Genomic DNA, 15,622 nt, shown 5'->3' on the forward strand with positions numbered 1-15,622 from the left:
TATTTATCAAAGCTGTCATCAAAGTCAGAACCGTTTTCAGAAAACACAAACTCACAAAATTTGGCAAATAACCATGAAAAAGCAACAAAACTTGAAAATGCTTATTTTGTGATTTCCAGTCGATTTTAGACACTTTTAGGTAGTTTTCATTTTTGCAAAACCACTGTTTGTTTTGATGTGTAGATGGTTAATATAAGCTAGATGGGTGTTGAAAACATTATATTTCTAAAAGAGAAGGTTAATATAAGCTAGATGGATGTTGAAAACATTATATTTATCAAAGCGGTCATCGAAGTCACAACCGTTTTCAGAAAACACAAACTCACAAAATTTGGCAAACAACCACGAAAAAGCAACAAAACTTGAAAATGGTTATTTCGTGATTTCGAGTCGATTTTAGACACTTTTAGGTAGTTTTCATTTTTGCAAAACTACTATTCATTTTGATGTCTAGATGGTTTATATCAGCCAGATTGGTGTTGAAAACATTATATTTATCAAAGAGATCATCGCAGTCACTTTCGTTTTCGGAGAACACAAACTCACAAAATTTTGCTAAATATCCATGAAAAAGAAAATGTTTATTTCGTGATTTCGAGTCGATTTTAGACACTTTTAGGTAGTTTTCATTTTTGCAAAACCACTATTCATTTTGAAGTCTTCATGGTTAATATCAGCTAGATGGGTGTTGAAAACATTATATTTATCAAAGAGATCATCGAAGTCACAACCGTTTTCGGAGAACAGAAACTCAGAAAATTTTGGTAAATAACCATGAAAAAGTAAATGGTTATTTCGTGATTTGCAGAAAATTTTACTAAATAACCATGAAAAATCAACAAAACTTGAAAATGCTTATTTCGTGATTTCCAGTCGATTTTAGACGCTTTTAGGTAGTTTTCATTTTTGCAAAAACATTATTCATTTTGAAGTCTAGATGGTTAATATAAGCTAGATGGGTGTTGAAAACATTATATTCATCAAAGAGATGGTTAATATCAGCTACATGGGTGTTGAAAACATTATATTTATCATAGAGGTCATCGAAGTCACAACCGTTTTCGGAGAACACAAACTCACAAAATTTAGCAAATAACCATGATAAAGAAACAAAACTTGAAAATGCTTATTTCGTGATTTCGAGTCGATTTTAGACACTTCTAGGTAGTTTTCATTTTTGCAAAACCACTATTCATTTTGAAGTCTTCATGGTTAATATCAGCTAGATGGGTGTTGAAAACATTATATTTATCATAGAGTTCATCGAAATCACATCCGTTTTCGGAGAACACAACCTCACAAAATTTTGCTAAATAACCATGTAAAAGAAAATGTTTATTTAGTGATTTCCAGTCGATTTTAGATACTTTTAGGTAGTTTTCATTTTTGCAAAACCACTATTCATTTTGAAGTCTAGATGGTTAATATCAGCTAGATGGGTGTTGAAAACATTATATTTATCAAACAGATCATCGAAGTCACAACCGTTTTCAGAAAACTGAAACTCACAAAATTATGCAAAATAACCATGAAAAAGCAACAAAACTTGAATATGCTTATTTCGTGATTTCCAGTCGAATTTAGACACATTTAGGTAGTTTTCATTTTCGCAAAACCACTATTCGTATTGAAGTCTAGATGTTTAATATAAGTTAGATGGGTGTTGAAAACATTATTTTTATCAAAGCGTTCATCGAAGTGACAACCGTTTTCAGAAAACACAAACTCACAAAATTTAGCAAAACAACCATGAAATACGAACAAAACTAGAAAATGCTTATTTCGTGATTTCCAGTCGATTTTAGACACTTTTAGGTAGTTTTCATTTTTGCAAAACCACTATTCATTTTGAAGTCTTCATGGTTAATATCAGCTAGATGGGTGTTGAAAACATTATATTTATCAAAGAGATCATCGAAGTCACAACCGTTTTCGGAGAACAGAAACTCAGAAAATTTTGGTAAATAACCATGAAAAAGTAAATGGTTATTTCGTGATTTGCAGAAAATTTTACTAAATAACCATGAAAAATCAACAAAACTTGAAAATGCTTATTTCGTGATTTCCAGTCGATTTTAGACGCTTTTAGGTAGTTTTCATTTTTGCAAAAACATTATTCATTTTGAAGTCTAGATGGTTAATATAAGCTAGATGGGTGTTGAAAACATTATATTCATCAAAGAGATGGTTAATATCAGCTACATGGGTGTTGAAAACATTATATTTATCATAGAGGTCATCGAAGTCACAACCGTTTTCGGAGAACACAAACTCACAAAATTTAGCAAATAACCATGATAAAGAAACAAAACTTGAAAATGCTTATTTCGTGATTTCGAGTCGATTTTAGACACTTCTAGGTAGTTTTCATTTTTGCAAAACCACTATTCATTTTGAAGTCTTCATGGTTAATATCAGCTAGATGGGTGTTGAAAACATTATATTTATCATAGAGTTCATCGAAATCACATCCGTTTTCGGAGAACACAACCTCACAAAATTTTGCTAAATAACCATGTAAAAGAAAATGTTTATTTAGTGATTTCCAGTCGATTTTAGATACTTTTAGGTAGTTTTCATTTTTGCAAAACCACTATTCATTTTGAAGTCTAGATGGTTAATATCAGCTAGATGGGTGTTGAAAACATTATATTTATCAAACAGATCATCGAAGTCACAACCGTTTTCAGAAAACTGAAACTCACAAAATTATGCAAAATAACCATGAAAAAGCAACAAAACTTGAATATGCTTATTTCGTGATTTCCAGTCGAATTTAGACACCTTTAGGTAGTTTTCATTTTCGCAAAACCACTATTCGTATTGAAGTCTAGATGTTTAATATAAGTTAGATGGGTGTTGAAAACATTATTTTTATCAAAGCGTTCATCGAAGTGACAACCGTTTTCAGAAAACACAAACTCACAAAATTTAGCAAAACAACCATGAAATACGAACAAAACTAGAAAATGCTTATTTCGTGATTTCCAGTCGATTTTAGACACTTTTAGGTAGTTTTCATTTTTGCAAAACCACTATTCATTTTGAAGTCTAGATGGTTAATATAAGGTAGATGGGTGTTGAAAACATTATATTTATCAAACAGATCATCGAAGTCACAAGCGTTTTCAGAAAACACAAACTCACAAAATTTAGCAAATAACCATGATAAAGAAACAAAACTTGAAAATGCTTATTTCGTGATTTCGAGTCGATTTTAGACACTTCGAGGTAGTTTTCATTTATGCAAAACCACTGTTTGTTTTGATGTCTAGATGGTTAATATAAGCTAGATGGGTGTTGAAAACATTATATTTATCAAAGCTGTCATCGAAGTCAGAACCGTTTTCAGAAAACACAAACTCACAAAATTTGGCAAATAACCATGAAAAAGCAACAAAACTTGAAAATGCTTATTTCGTGATTTCCAGTCGATTTTAGACGGTTTTAGGTAGTTTTCATTTTTGAAAAACATTATTCATTTTGAAGTCTAGATGGTTAATATAAGCTAGATGGGTGTTGAAAACATTATATTCATCAAAGAGATGGTTAATATCAGCTACATGGGTGTTGAAAACATTATATTTATCATAGAGATCATCGAAGTCACAACCGTTTTCGGAGAACAGAAACTCAGAAAATTTTGCTAAATAACCATGAAAACGAAAATGCTTATTTTGTGATTTCCAGTCGATTTTAGACACTTTTAGGTAGTTTTCATTTATGCAAAACCACTGTTTGTTTTGATGTCTAGATGGTTAATATAAGCTAGATGGGTGTTGAAAACATTATATTTATCAAAGCTGTCATCGAAGTCAGAACCGTTTTCAGAAAACACAAACTCACAAAATTTGGCAAATAACCATGAAAAAGCAACAAAACTTGAAAATGCTTATTTTGTGATTTCCAGTCGATTTTAGACACTTTTAGGTAGTTTTCATTTTTGCAAAACCACTGTTTGTTTTGATGTGTAGATGGTTAATATAAGCTAGATGGGTGTTGAAAACATTATATTTCTAAAAGAGAAGGTTAATATAAGCTAGATGGATGTTGAAAACATTATATTTATCAAAGCGGTCATCGAAGTCACAACCGTTTTCAGAAAACACAAACTCACAAAATTTGGCAAACAACCACGAAAAAGCAACAAAACTTGAAAATGGTTATTTCGTGATTTCGAGTCGATTTTAGACACTTTTAGGTAGTTTTCATTTTTGCAAAACTACTATTCATTTTGATGTCTAGATGGTTTATATCAGCCAGATTGGTGTTGAAAACATTATATTTATCAAAGAGATCATCGAAGTCACTTTCGTTTTCGGAGAACACAAACTCACAAAATTTTGCTAAATATCCATGAAAAAGAAAATGTTTATTTCGTGATTTCGAGTCGATTTTAGACACTTTTAGGTAGTTTTCATCTTTGCAAAACCACTATTCATTTTGAAGTCTAGATGGTTAATATCAGCTAGATGGGTGTTGAAAACATTATGTTTCTCAAAGAGATGGTTAATATAAGCTAGATGGGTGTTGAAAACATTATATTTATCAAAGAGATCATCGATGTCACAACCGTTTTCGGAGAACACAAACACACAAATTTTTGCTAAATAACGATGAAAAACCAACAAAACTTGAAAATGCTTATTTCGTGATTTCCAGTCGACTTTAGACACTTTTTGGTAGTTTTCATTTTGCAAAACCACTATTCGTTTTGAAGTCTAGATGTTTAATATAAGCTAGATGGATGTTGTAAACATCATATTTATCAAAGAGATGGTTAATATAAGCTAGATGGGTGTTGAAAACATTATATTTATCAAACAGATCATCGAAGTCACAACCGTTTTCGGAGAACACAAACTCACAAAATTTTGCAAAATAACCATGAAAAAGAAAATGCTTATTTAGTGATTTCCAGTCGATTTTAGATACTTTTAGGTAGTTTTCATTCTTGCAAAACCACTATTCATTTTGAAGTCTAGATGGTTAATATAAGCTACATGGGTGTTGAAAACATTATGTTTCTCAAAGAGATGGTTAATATAAGCTAGATGGGTGTTGAAAACATTATATTTATCAAACAGATCATCGAAGTTACAACCGTTTTCAGAAAACTGAAACTCACAAAATTATGCAAAATAACCATGAAAAACCAACAAATCTTGAAAATGCTTACTTCGTGATTTCCAGTCGATTTTAGACACTTTTAGGTAGTTTTCATTTTTGCAAAACCACTATTCATTTTGAAGTCTAGATGGTTAATATAAGCTAGATGGGTGTTGAAAACATTATATTTATCAAAGAGATTATCGAAGTCACAACCGTTTTCGGAAAACACAAACTCACAAAATTTTGCTAAATAACCATGAAAAAGTAAATGGTTATTTCGTGATTTGCAGTCGATTTTAGACACTTTTAGGTAGTTTTCATTTTTGCAAAACCACTATTCATTTTGAAGTCTAGATGGTTAATATAAGGTAGATGGGTGTTGAAAACATTATATTTATCAAACAGATCATCGAAGTCACAAGCGTTTTCAGAAAACACAAACTCACAAAATTTAGCAAATAACCATGATAAAGAAACAAAACTTGAAAATGCTTATTTCGTGATTTCGAGTCGATTTTAGACACTTCGAGGTAGTTTTCATTTTCGCAAAACCGCTATTCGTCTTGACGACTAGATGGTTAATATAAGCTAGATGGGTGTTGAAAACATTATATTTATCATAGAGTTCATCGAAGTCACAAGCGTTTTCAGAAAACACGATCTCACAAAATGTAGCAAATAACCATGAAAAACCAACAAAACTTGAAAATGCTTATTTCGTGATTTCGAGTCGATTTTAGACACTTCTAGGTAGTTTTCATTTTTGCAAAACCACTATTCATTTTGAAGTCTTGATGGTCAATATCAGCTAGATGGGTGTTGAAAACATTATATTTATCAAACAGATCATCGAAGTCACAAGCGTTTTCAGAAAACACAAACTAACAAAATTTAGCAAATAACCATGATAAAGAAACAAAACTTGAATATGCTTATTTCGTGATTTCCAGTCGAATTTAGACACCTTTAGGTAGTTTTCATTTTCGCAAAACCACTATTCGTATTGAAGTCTAGATGGTTAATATAAGCTAGATGGGTGTCGAAAACATTATATTTATCAAAGAGATCATCGATGTCACAACCGTTTTCGGAGAACACAAACACGCAAAATTTTGCTAAATAACCATGAAAAACCAAGAAAACTTGAAAATGCTTATTTCGTGATTTCCAGTCGATTTTAGACACTTTTAGGTAGTTTTTATTCTTGCAAAACCACTATTCATTTTGAAGTCTAGATGGTTAATATAAGCTAGATGGGTGTTGAAAACATTATATTTATCATAGAGTTCATCGAAGTCACAGCCGTTTTCGGTGAACACAAACTCAATTTTGCTAAATAACCATGAAAAAGTAAATGGTTATTTCGTGATTTGCAGTCGATTTTAGACACTTTTAGGTAGTTTTCATTTTTGCAAATCCACTATTCATTTTGAAGTCTAGATGGTTAATATAAGCTAGATGGGTGTTGAAAACATTATATTTATCAAACAGATCATCGAAGTCAGAAGCGTTTTCAGAAAGCACAAAATCACAAAATTTAGCAAATAACCATGAAAAAGCAAAAAAACTTGAAAATGGTTATTTCGTGATTTCGAGTCGATTTTAGACACTTTTAGGTAATTTTCATCTTTGGAAAACCACAATTCAATTTGAAGTCTAGATGGTTAATATCAGCTAGATGGGTGTTGAAAACATTATATTTATCATAGTGTTCATCGAAGTCACAAGCGTTTTCGGAGAACAGAAACTCACAAAATTTTGCTAAATAACCATGAAAAAGAAAATGATTATTTCGTGATTTCCAGACGATTTTAGACACTTTTAGGTAGTTTTTATTTTTGCAAAACCACTATTCATTTTGATGTCTAGATGGTTAATATAAGCCAGATGGGTGTTGAAAACATTATATTTATCAAAGAGATCATCGAAGCCACAACCGTTTTCAGAAAACAGAAACTCACAAAACTTAGCAAATAACCATGAAAAAGGAACAAAACTTGAAAATGCTTATTTCGTGATTTCGAGTCGATTTTAGACACTTTTAGGTAGTTTTCATTTTTGCAAAACCACTATTCATTTTGAAGTCTAGATGGTTAGCATCAGCTAGATGCGTGTTGAAAACATTATATTTATCAATGAGATCATCGAAGTCACAACCGTTTTCAGAAAACTGAAACTCACAAAATTATGCAAAATAACCATGAAAAACCACCAAAACTTTAAAATGCATATTTCGTGATTTTCAGTCGATTTTAGACACTTGTAGGTAGTTTTCATTTTTGCAAAACCACTATTCATTTTGAAGTCTAGATGGTTAATATAAGCTAGATGGGTGTTGAAAACATATTTCTAAAAGAGATGGTTAATATAAGCTAGATGGGTGTTGAAGACACCCATATATATATATCATAGAGTTCATCGAAGTCACATCCGTTTTCGGAGAACACAAACTCACAAACTTTTGCTAAATAACCATGAAAAAGAGAATGTTTATTTCGTGATTCATGTCGAATTTAGACACCTTTAGGTAGTTTTCATTTTTACAAAACCACTATTCGTATTGAAGTCTAGATGGTTAATATAAGCTAGATGGGTGTCGAAAACATTATATTTATCAAAGAGATCATCGATGTCACAACCGTTTTCGGAGAACACAAACACGCAAAATTTTGCTAAATAACCATGAAAAACCAAGAAAACTTGAAAATGCTTATTTCGTGATTTCCAGTCGATTTTAGACACTTTTAGGTAGTTTTTATTCTTGCAAAACCACTATTCATTTTGAAGTCTAGATGGTTAATATAAGCTAGATGGGTGTTGAAAACATTATATTTATCATAGAGTTCATCGAAGTCACAGCCGTTTTCGGTGAACACAAACTCAATTTTGCTAAATAACCATGAAAAAGTAAATGGTTATTTCGTGATTTGCAGTCGATTTTAGACACTTTTAGGTAGTTTTCATTTTTGCAAATCCACTATTCATTTTGAAGTCTAGATGGTTAATATAAGCTAGATGGGTGTTGAAAACATTATATTTATCAAACAGATCATCGAAGTCAGAAGCGTTTTCAGAAAGCACAAAATCACAAAATTTAGCAAATAACCATGAAAAAGCAAAAAAACTTGAAAATGGTTATTTCGTGATTTCGAGTCGATTTTAGACACTTTTAGGTAATTTTCATCTTTGGAAAACCACAATTCAATTTGAAGTCTAGATGGTTAATATCAGCTAGATGGGTGTTGAAAACATTATATTTATCATAGTGTTCATCGAAGTCACAAGCGTTTTCGGAGAACAGAAACTCACAAAATTTTGCTAAATAACCATGAAAAAGAAAATGATTATTTCGTGATTTCCAGACGATTTTAGACACTTTTAGGTAGTTTTTATTTTTGCAAAACCACTATTCATTTTGATGTCTAGATGGTTAATATAAGCCAGATGGGTGTTGAAAACATTATATTTATCAAAGAGATCATCGAAGCCACAACCGTTTTCAGAAAACAGAAACTCACAAAACTTAGCAAATAACCATGAAAAAGGAACAAAACTTGAAAATGCTTATTTCGTGATTTCGAGTCGATTTTAGACACTTTTAGGTAGTTTTCATTTTTGCAAAACCACTATTCATTTTGAAGTCTAGATGGTTAGCATCAGCTAGATGCGTGTTGAAAACATTATATTTATCAATGAGATCATCGAAGTCACAACCGTTTTCAGAAAACTGAAACTCACAAAATTATGCAAAATAACCATGAAAAACCACCAAAACTTTAAAATGCATATTTCGTGATTTTCAGTCGATTTTAGACACTTGTAGGTAGTTTTCATTTTTGCAAAACCACTATTCATTTTGAAGTCTAGATGGTTAATATAAGCTAGATGGGTGTTGAAAACATATTTCTAAAAGAGATGGTTAATATAAGCTAGATGGGTGTTGAAGACACCCATATATATATATCATAGAGTTCATCGAAGTCACATCCGTTTTCGGAGAACACAAACTCACAAACTTTTGCTAAATAACCATGAAAAAGAGAATGTTTATTTCGTGATTCATGTCGATTTTAGACACTTTTAGGTAGTTTTCATTTTTGCAAAACCACTATTCATTTTTAAGTCTAGATGGTTAATATCAGCTAGATGGGTGTTGAAAACATTATATTTATCAAAGAGATCATCGAAGTTACAACCGTTTTCAGAAAACTGAAACTCACAAAATTATGCAAAATAACCATGAAAAACCAACAAATCTTGAAAATGCGTACTTCGTGATTTCCAGTCGATTTTAGACACTTTTAGGTAGTTTTCATTTTTGCAAAACCACTATTCATTTTGAAGTCTAGATGGTTAATATAAGCTAGATGGGTGTTGAAAACATTATATTTATCAAGGAGATTATCGAAGTCACAACCGTTTTCGGAGAACACAAACTCACAAATTTTGCTAAATAACCATGAAAAAGTAAATGGTTATTTCGTGATTTGCAGTCGATTTTAGACACTTTTAGGTAGTTTTCATTTTTGCAAAACCACTATTCATTTTGAAGTCTAGATGGTTAATATAAGGTAGATGGGTGTTGAAAACATTATATTTATCAAACAGATCATCGAAGTCACAAGCGTTTTCAGAAAACACAAACTCACAAAATTTAGCAAATAACCATGATAAAGAAACAAAACTTGAAAATGCTTATTTCGTGATTTCGAGTCGATTTTAGACACTTCGAGGTAGTTTTCATTTTCGCAAAACCGCTATTCGTTTTGACGACTAGATGGTTAATATAAGCTAGATGGGTGTTGAAAACATTATATTTATCATAGAGTTCATCGAAGTCACAAGCGTTTTCAGAAAACACGATCTCACAAAATGTAGCAAATAACCATGAAAAACCACCAAAACTTGAAAATGCATATTTCGTGATTTTCAGTCGATTTTAGACACTTGTAGGTAGTTTTCATTTTTGCAAAACCACTATTCATTTTGAAGTCTAGATGGTTAATATAAGCTAGATGGGTGTTGAAAACATATTTCTAAAAGAGATGGTTAATATAAGCTAGATGGGTGTTGAAGACACCCATATATATATATCATAGAGTTTATCGAAGTCACATCCGTTTTCGGAGAACACAAACTCACAAACTTTTGCTAAATAACCATGAAAAAGAGAATGTTTATTTCGTGATTCAAGTCGATTTTAGACACTTTTAGGTAGTTTTCATTTTTGCAAAACCACTATTCGTATTGAAGTCTAGATGGTTAATATAAGCTAGATGGGTGTCGAAAACATTATATTTATCAAAGAGATCATCGATGTCACAACCGTTTTCGGAGAACACAAACACGCAAAATTTTGCTAAATAACCATGAAAAACCAAGAAAACTTGAAAATGCTTATTTCGTGATTTCCAGTCGATTTTAGACACTTTTAGGTAGTTATCATTTTTGCAAAACCACTATTCATTTTGAAGTCTAGATGGTTAATATAAGCTAGATGGGTGTTGAAAACATTATATTTATCAAAGAGATTATCGAAGTCACAACCGTTTTCGGAGAACACAAACTCACAAATTTTGCTAAATAACCATGAAAAAGTAAATGGTTATTTCGTGATTTGCAGTCGATTTTAGACACTTTTAGGTAGTTTTCATTTTTGCAAAACCACTATTCATTTTGAAGTCTAGATGGTTAATATAAGGTAGATGGGTGTTGAAAACATTATATTTATCAAACAGATCATCGAAGTCACAAGCGTTTTCAGAAAACACAAACTCACAAAATTTAGCAAATAACCATGATAAAGAAACAAAACTTGAAAATGCTTATTTCGTGATTTCGAGTCGATTTTAGACACTTCGAGGTAGTTTTCATTTTCGCAAAACCGCTATTCGTTTTGACGACTAGATGGTTAATATAAGCTAGATGGGTGTTGAAAACATTATATTTATCATAGAGTTCATCGAAGTCACAAGCGTTTTCAGAAAACGCGATCTCACAAAATGTAGCAAATAACCATGAAAAACCAACAAAACTTGAAAATGCTTATTTCGTGATTTCGAGTCGATTTTAGACACTTCTAGGTAGTTTTCATTTTTGCAAAACCACTATTCATTTTGAAGTCTAGATGGTTAATATAAGCTAGATGGGTGTTGAAAACATTATATTTATCATAGAGTTCATCGAAGTCACAGCCGTTTTCGTAGAACACAAACACAATTTTGCTAAATAACCATGAAAAAGAAAATGCTTATTTCGTGATTTTCAGTCGATTTTAGACACTTTTAGGTAGTTTTCATTTTTGCAAAACCACTATTCATTTTGAAGTCTAGATGGTTAATATCAGCTAGATGGTTGTTGATAACATTATACTTATCAAAGAGATTATCGAAGTCACAACAGTTTTCAGGATACAGACACTCATAAAATTATGCAAAATAACCATGAAAAACCAATAAAACTTGAAAATGCTTATTTCGTGATTTCCAGTCGGCTTTAGACACTTTTAGGTAGTTTTCATTCTTGCAAAACCACTATTCATTTTGAAGTCTAGATGTTTAATATCAGCTACATGGGTGTTGGAAACATTATATTTATCATAGAGTTCATCGAAGTCACATCCGTTTTCGGAGAACACAACCTCACAAAATTTTGCTAAATATCCATGAAAAAGAAAATGTTTATTTAGTGATTTCCAGTCGATTTTAGATACTTTTAGGTAGTTTTCATTCTTGCAAAACCACTATTCATTTTGAAGTCTAGATGGTTAATATCAGCTAGATGGGTGTTGAAAACATTATATTTATCAAACAGATCATCGAAGTCACAACCGTTTTCAGAAAACTGAAACTCACAAAATTATGCAAAATAACCATGAAAAAGCAACAAAACTTGAAAATGCTTATTTCGTGATTTCCAGTCGAATTTAGACACCTTTAGGTAGTTTTCATTTTCGCAAAACCGCTATTCGTTTTGACGACTAGATGGTTAATATAAGCTAGATGGGTGTTGAAAACATTATATTTATCAAAGAGATCATCGATGTCACAACCGTTTTCGGAGAACACAAACACACAAAATTCTGCTAAATAACGTTGAAAAACCAACAAAACTTGAAAATGTTTATTTCGTGATTTCGAGTCGATTTTAGACACTTTTAGGTAGTTTTCATTTTTGCAAAACCACTATTCGTTTTGATGTCTAGATGTTTAATATAAGCTAGATGGGTGTTGTAAACATCATATTTATCAAAGCGTTCATCGAAGTCACAACCGTTTTCGGAGAACACAAACTCACAAAATTTTGCAAAATAACCATGAAACAGAAAATGCTTATTTAGTGATTTCCAGTCGATTTTAGATACTTTTAGGTAGTTTTCATTCTTGCAAAACCACTATTCATTTTGAAGTCTAGATGGTTAATATAAGCTACATGGGTGTTGAAAACATTATATTTATCAAACAGATCATCGAAGTCACAAGCGTTTTCAGAAAACACGATCTCACAATATGTAGCAAATAACCATGAAAAACCAACAAAACTTGAAAATGCTTATTTCGTGATTTCCAGTCGACTTTAGACACTTTTAGGTAGTTTTCATTTTTGAATAACCACTATTCGTTTTGAAGTCTAGATGTTTAATATAAGCTAGATTGGTGTTGAAAACATCATATTTATCAAAGCGTTCATCGAAGTCACAACCGTTTTCGGAGAACACAAACTCACAAAATTTTGCTAAATAACCATGAAAAAGAAAATGCTTATTTAGTGATTTCCAGTCGATTTTAGATACTTTTAGGTAGTTTTCATTCTTGCAAAACCACTATTCATTTTGAAGTCTAGATGGTTAATATAAGCTACATGGGTGTTGAAAACATTATGTTTCTCAAAGAGATGGTTAATATAAGCTAGATGGGTGTTGAAAACATTATATTCATCAAACAGATCATCGAAGTCACAAGCGTTTTCAGAAAGCACAAAATCACAAAATTTAGCAAATAACCATGAAAAAGCAACAAACTTGAAAATGGCTATTTCGTGATTTCGAGTCGATTTTAGACACTTTTAGGTAGTTTTCATTTTTGCAAAACCACTATTAATTTTGAAGTCTAGATGGTTAATATCAGCTAGATGGGTGTTGAAAACATTATAATTATTATAGAGTTCATCGAAGTCACAAGCGTTTTCGGAGAACAGAAACTCACAAAATTTTGCTAAATAACCATGAAAAAGAAAATGATTATTTCGTGATTTCCAGTCGATTTTAGACACTTTTAGGTAGTTTTCATTTTTGCAAAACCACTATTCATTTTGAAGTCTAGATGGTTAATATAAGCTAGATGGGTGTTGAAAACATTATATTTATCAAGGAGATCATCGAAGTCACAAGCGTTTTCAGAAAACACAAACTCACAAAGTTTGGCAAAATAACCATGAAAAAGCAACAAAACTTGAAAAAGCATATTTCGTGATTTCCAGTCGATTTTAGACACTTTCAGGTAGTTTTCACTTTTGCAAAACCACTATTCATTTTGAAGTCTAGATGGGTGTTGAAAACATTATATTTATCAAAGCGTTCCTCGAAGTCACAAGCGTTTTCAGAAAACACAAACTCACAAAATTAGGCGCATAACCATGTAAAACCAACAAAACTTGAAATTGCTTACTTCGTGATTTCCAGTCGATTTTAGACACTTTTAGGTAGTTTTCATTTTTGAAAAACCACTATTCATTTTGAAGTCTAGATCGTCAATATAAGCAAGATGGGTGTTGAAAACATTATATTTATCAAAGAGATCATCGAAGTCACAAGCGTTTTCAGAAAACACAAACTCACAAAATTTGGCAAAATAACCATGTAAAACCAACAAAATTTGAAAATGCTTATTTCGTGATTTCCAGGCGATTTTAGACACTTTTAGGTAGTTTTCATTTTTGCAAAACCACTATTCGTTTTGATGTCTAGATGGTTAATATAAGCTAGATGGGTGTTGAAAACATTATATTTATCAAAGAGATCATCGAAGTCACAAGCGTTTTCAGAAAACACAAACCCACAAAATTTTGCAAAATAACCATGAAAAAGCAACAAAACTTGAAAAAGCATATTTCGTGATTTCCAGTCGATTTTAGACACTTTCAGGTAGTTTTCATTTTTGCAAAACCACTATTCATTTTGAAGTCTAGATGGGTGTTGAAAACATTATATTTATCAAAGCGTTCATCGAAGTCACAAGCGTTTTCAGAAAACACAAACTCACAAAATTTGGCGAATAACCATGTAAAACGAACAAAACTTGAAATTGCTTACTTCGTGATTTCCAGTCGATTTTAGACACTTTTAGGTAGTTTTCATTTTTGCAAAACCACTATCCTTTTTGATATCTAGATGTTTAATATAAGCTAGATGGGTGTTGAAAACGTTATATTTATCAAAGCGTTCATCGAAGGTACTACCGTTTTCAGAAAACACAAACTCACAAAATTTGGCAAATAAAAATGAAAAAGCAACAAAACTTAAAAATGCTTATTTCGTGATTTCCAGTCGATTTTAGACACTTTTAGGTAGTTTTCATTTTTGAAAAACCACTATTCATTTTGAAGTCTAGATGGTCAATATAAGCAAGATGGGTGTTGAAAACATTATATTTATCAAGGAGATCATCGAAGTCACAAGCGTTTTCAGAAAACACAAACTCACAAAGTTTGGCAAAATAACCATGTAAAACCAACAAAATTTGAAAATGCATATTTTGTGATTTCCAGGCGATTTTAGACACTTTTAGGTAGTTTTCATTTTTGCAAAACCACTATTCGTTTTGATGTCTAGATGGTTAATAAGCTAGATGGGTGTTGAAAACATTATATTTATCAAAGAGATCATCGAAGTCACAAGCGTTTTCAGAAAACACAAACCCACAAAATTTTGCAAAATAACCATGAAAAAGCAACAAAACTTGAAAAAGCATATTTCGTGATTTCCAGTCGATTTTAGACACTTTCAGGTAGTTTTCATTTTTGCAAAACCACTATTCATTTTGAAGTCTAGATGGGTGTTGAAAACATTATATTTATCAAAGCGTTCATCGAAGTCACAAGCGTTTTCAGAAAACACAAACTCACAAAATTTGGCGAATAACCATGTAAAACGAACAAAACTTGAAATTGCTTACTTCGTGATTTCCAGTCGATTTCAGACACTTTTAGGTAGTTTTCATTTTTGAAAAACCACTATTCGTTTTGATGTCTAGATGGTTAATATAAGCTAGATGGGTGTTGAAAACATTATATTTATCAAAGAGATCATCGAAGTCACAAGCGTTTTCAGAAAACACAAACCCACAAAATTTTGCAAAATAACCATGAAAAAGCAACAAAACTTGAAAAAGCATATTTCGTGATTTCCAGTCGATTTTAGACACTTTCAGGTAGTTTTCATTTTTGCAAAACCACTATTCATTTTGAAGTCTAGATGGGTGTTGAAAACATTATATTTATCAAAGCGTTCATC

Source organism: Octopus bimaculoides, chromosome 2, assembly GCF_046866305.1.
Source record: "Octopus bimaculoides isolate indiv1 chromosome 2, ASM4686630v1, whole genome shotgun sequence".
NCBI classification, from domain to species: Eukaryota; Metazoa; Mollusca; class Cephalopoda; order Octopoda; family Octopodidae; genus Octopus; species Octopus bimaculoides.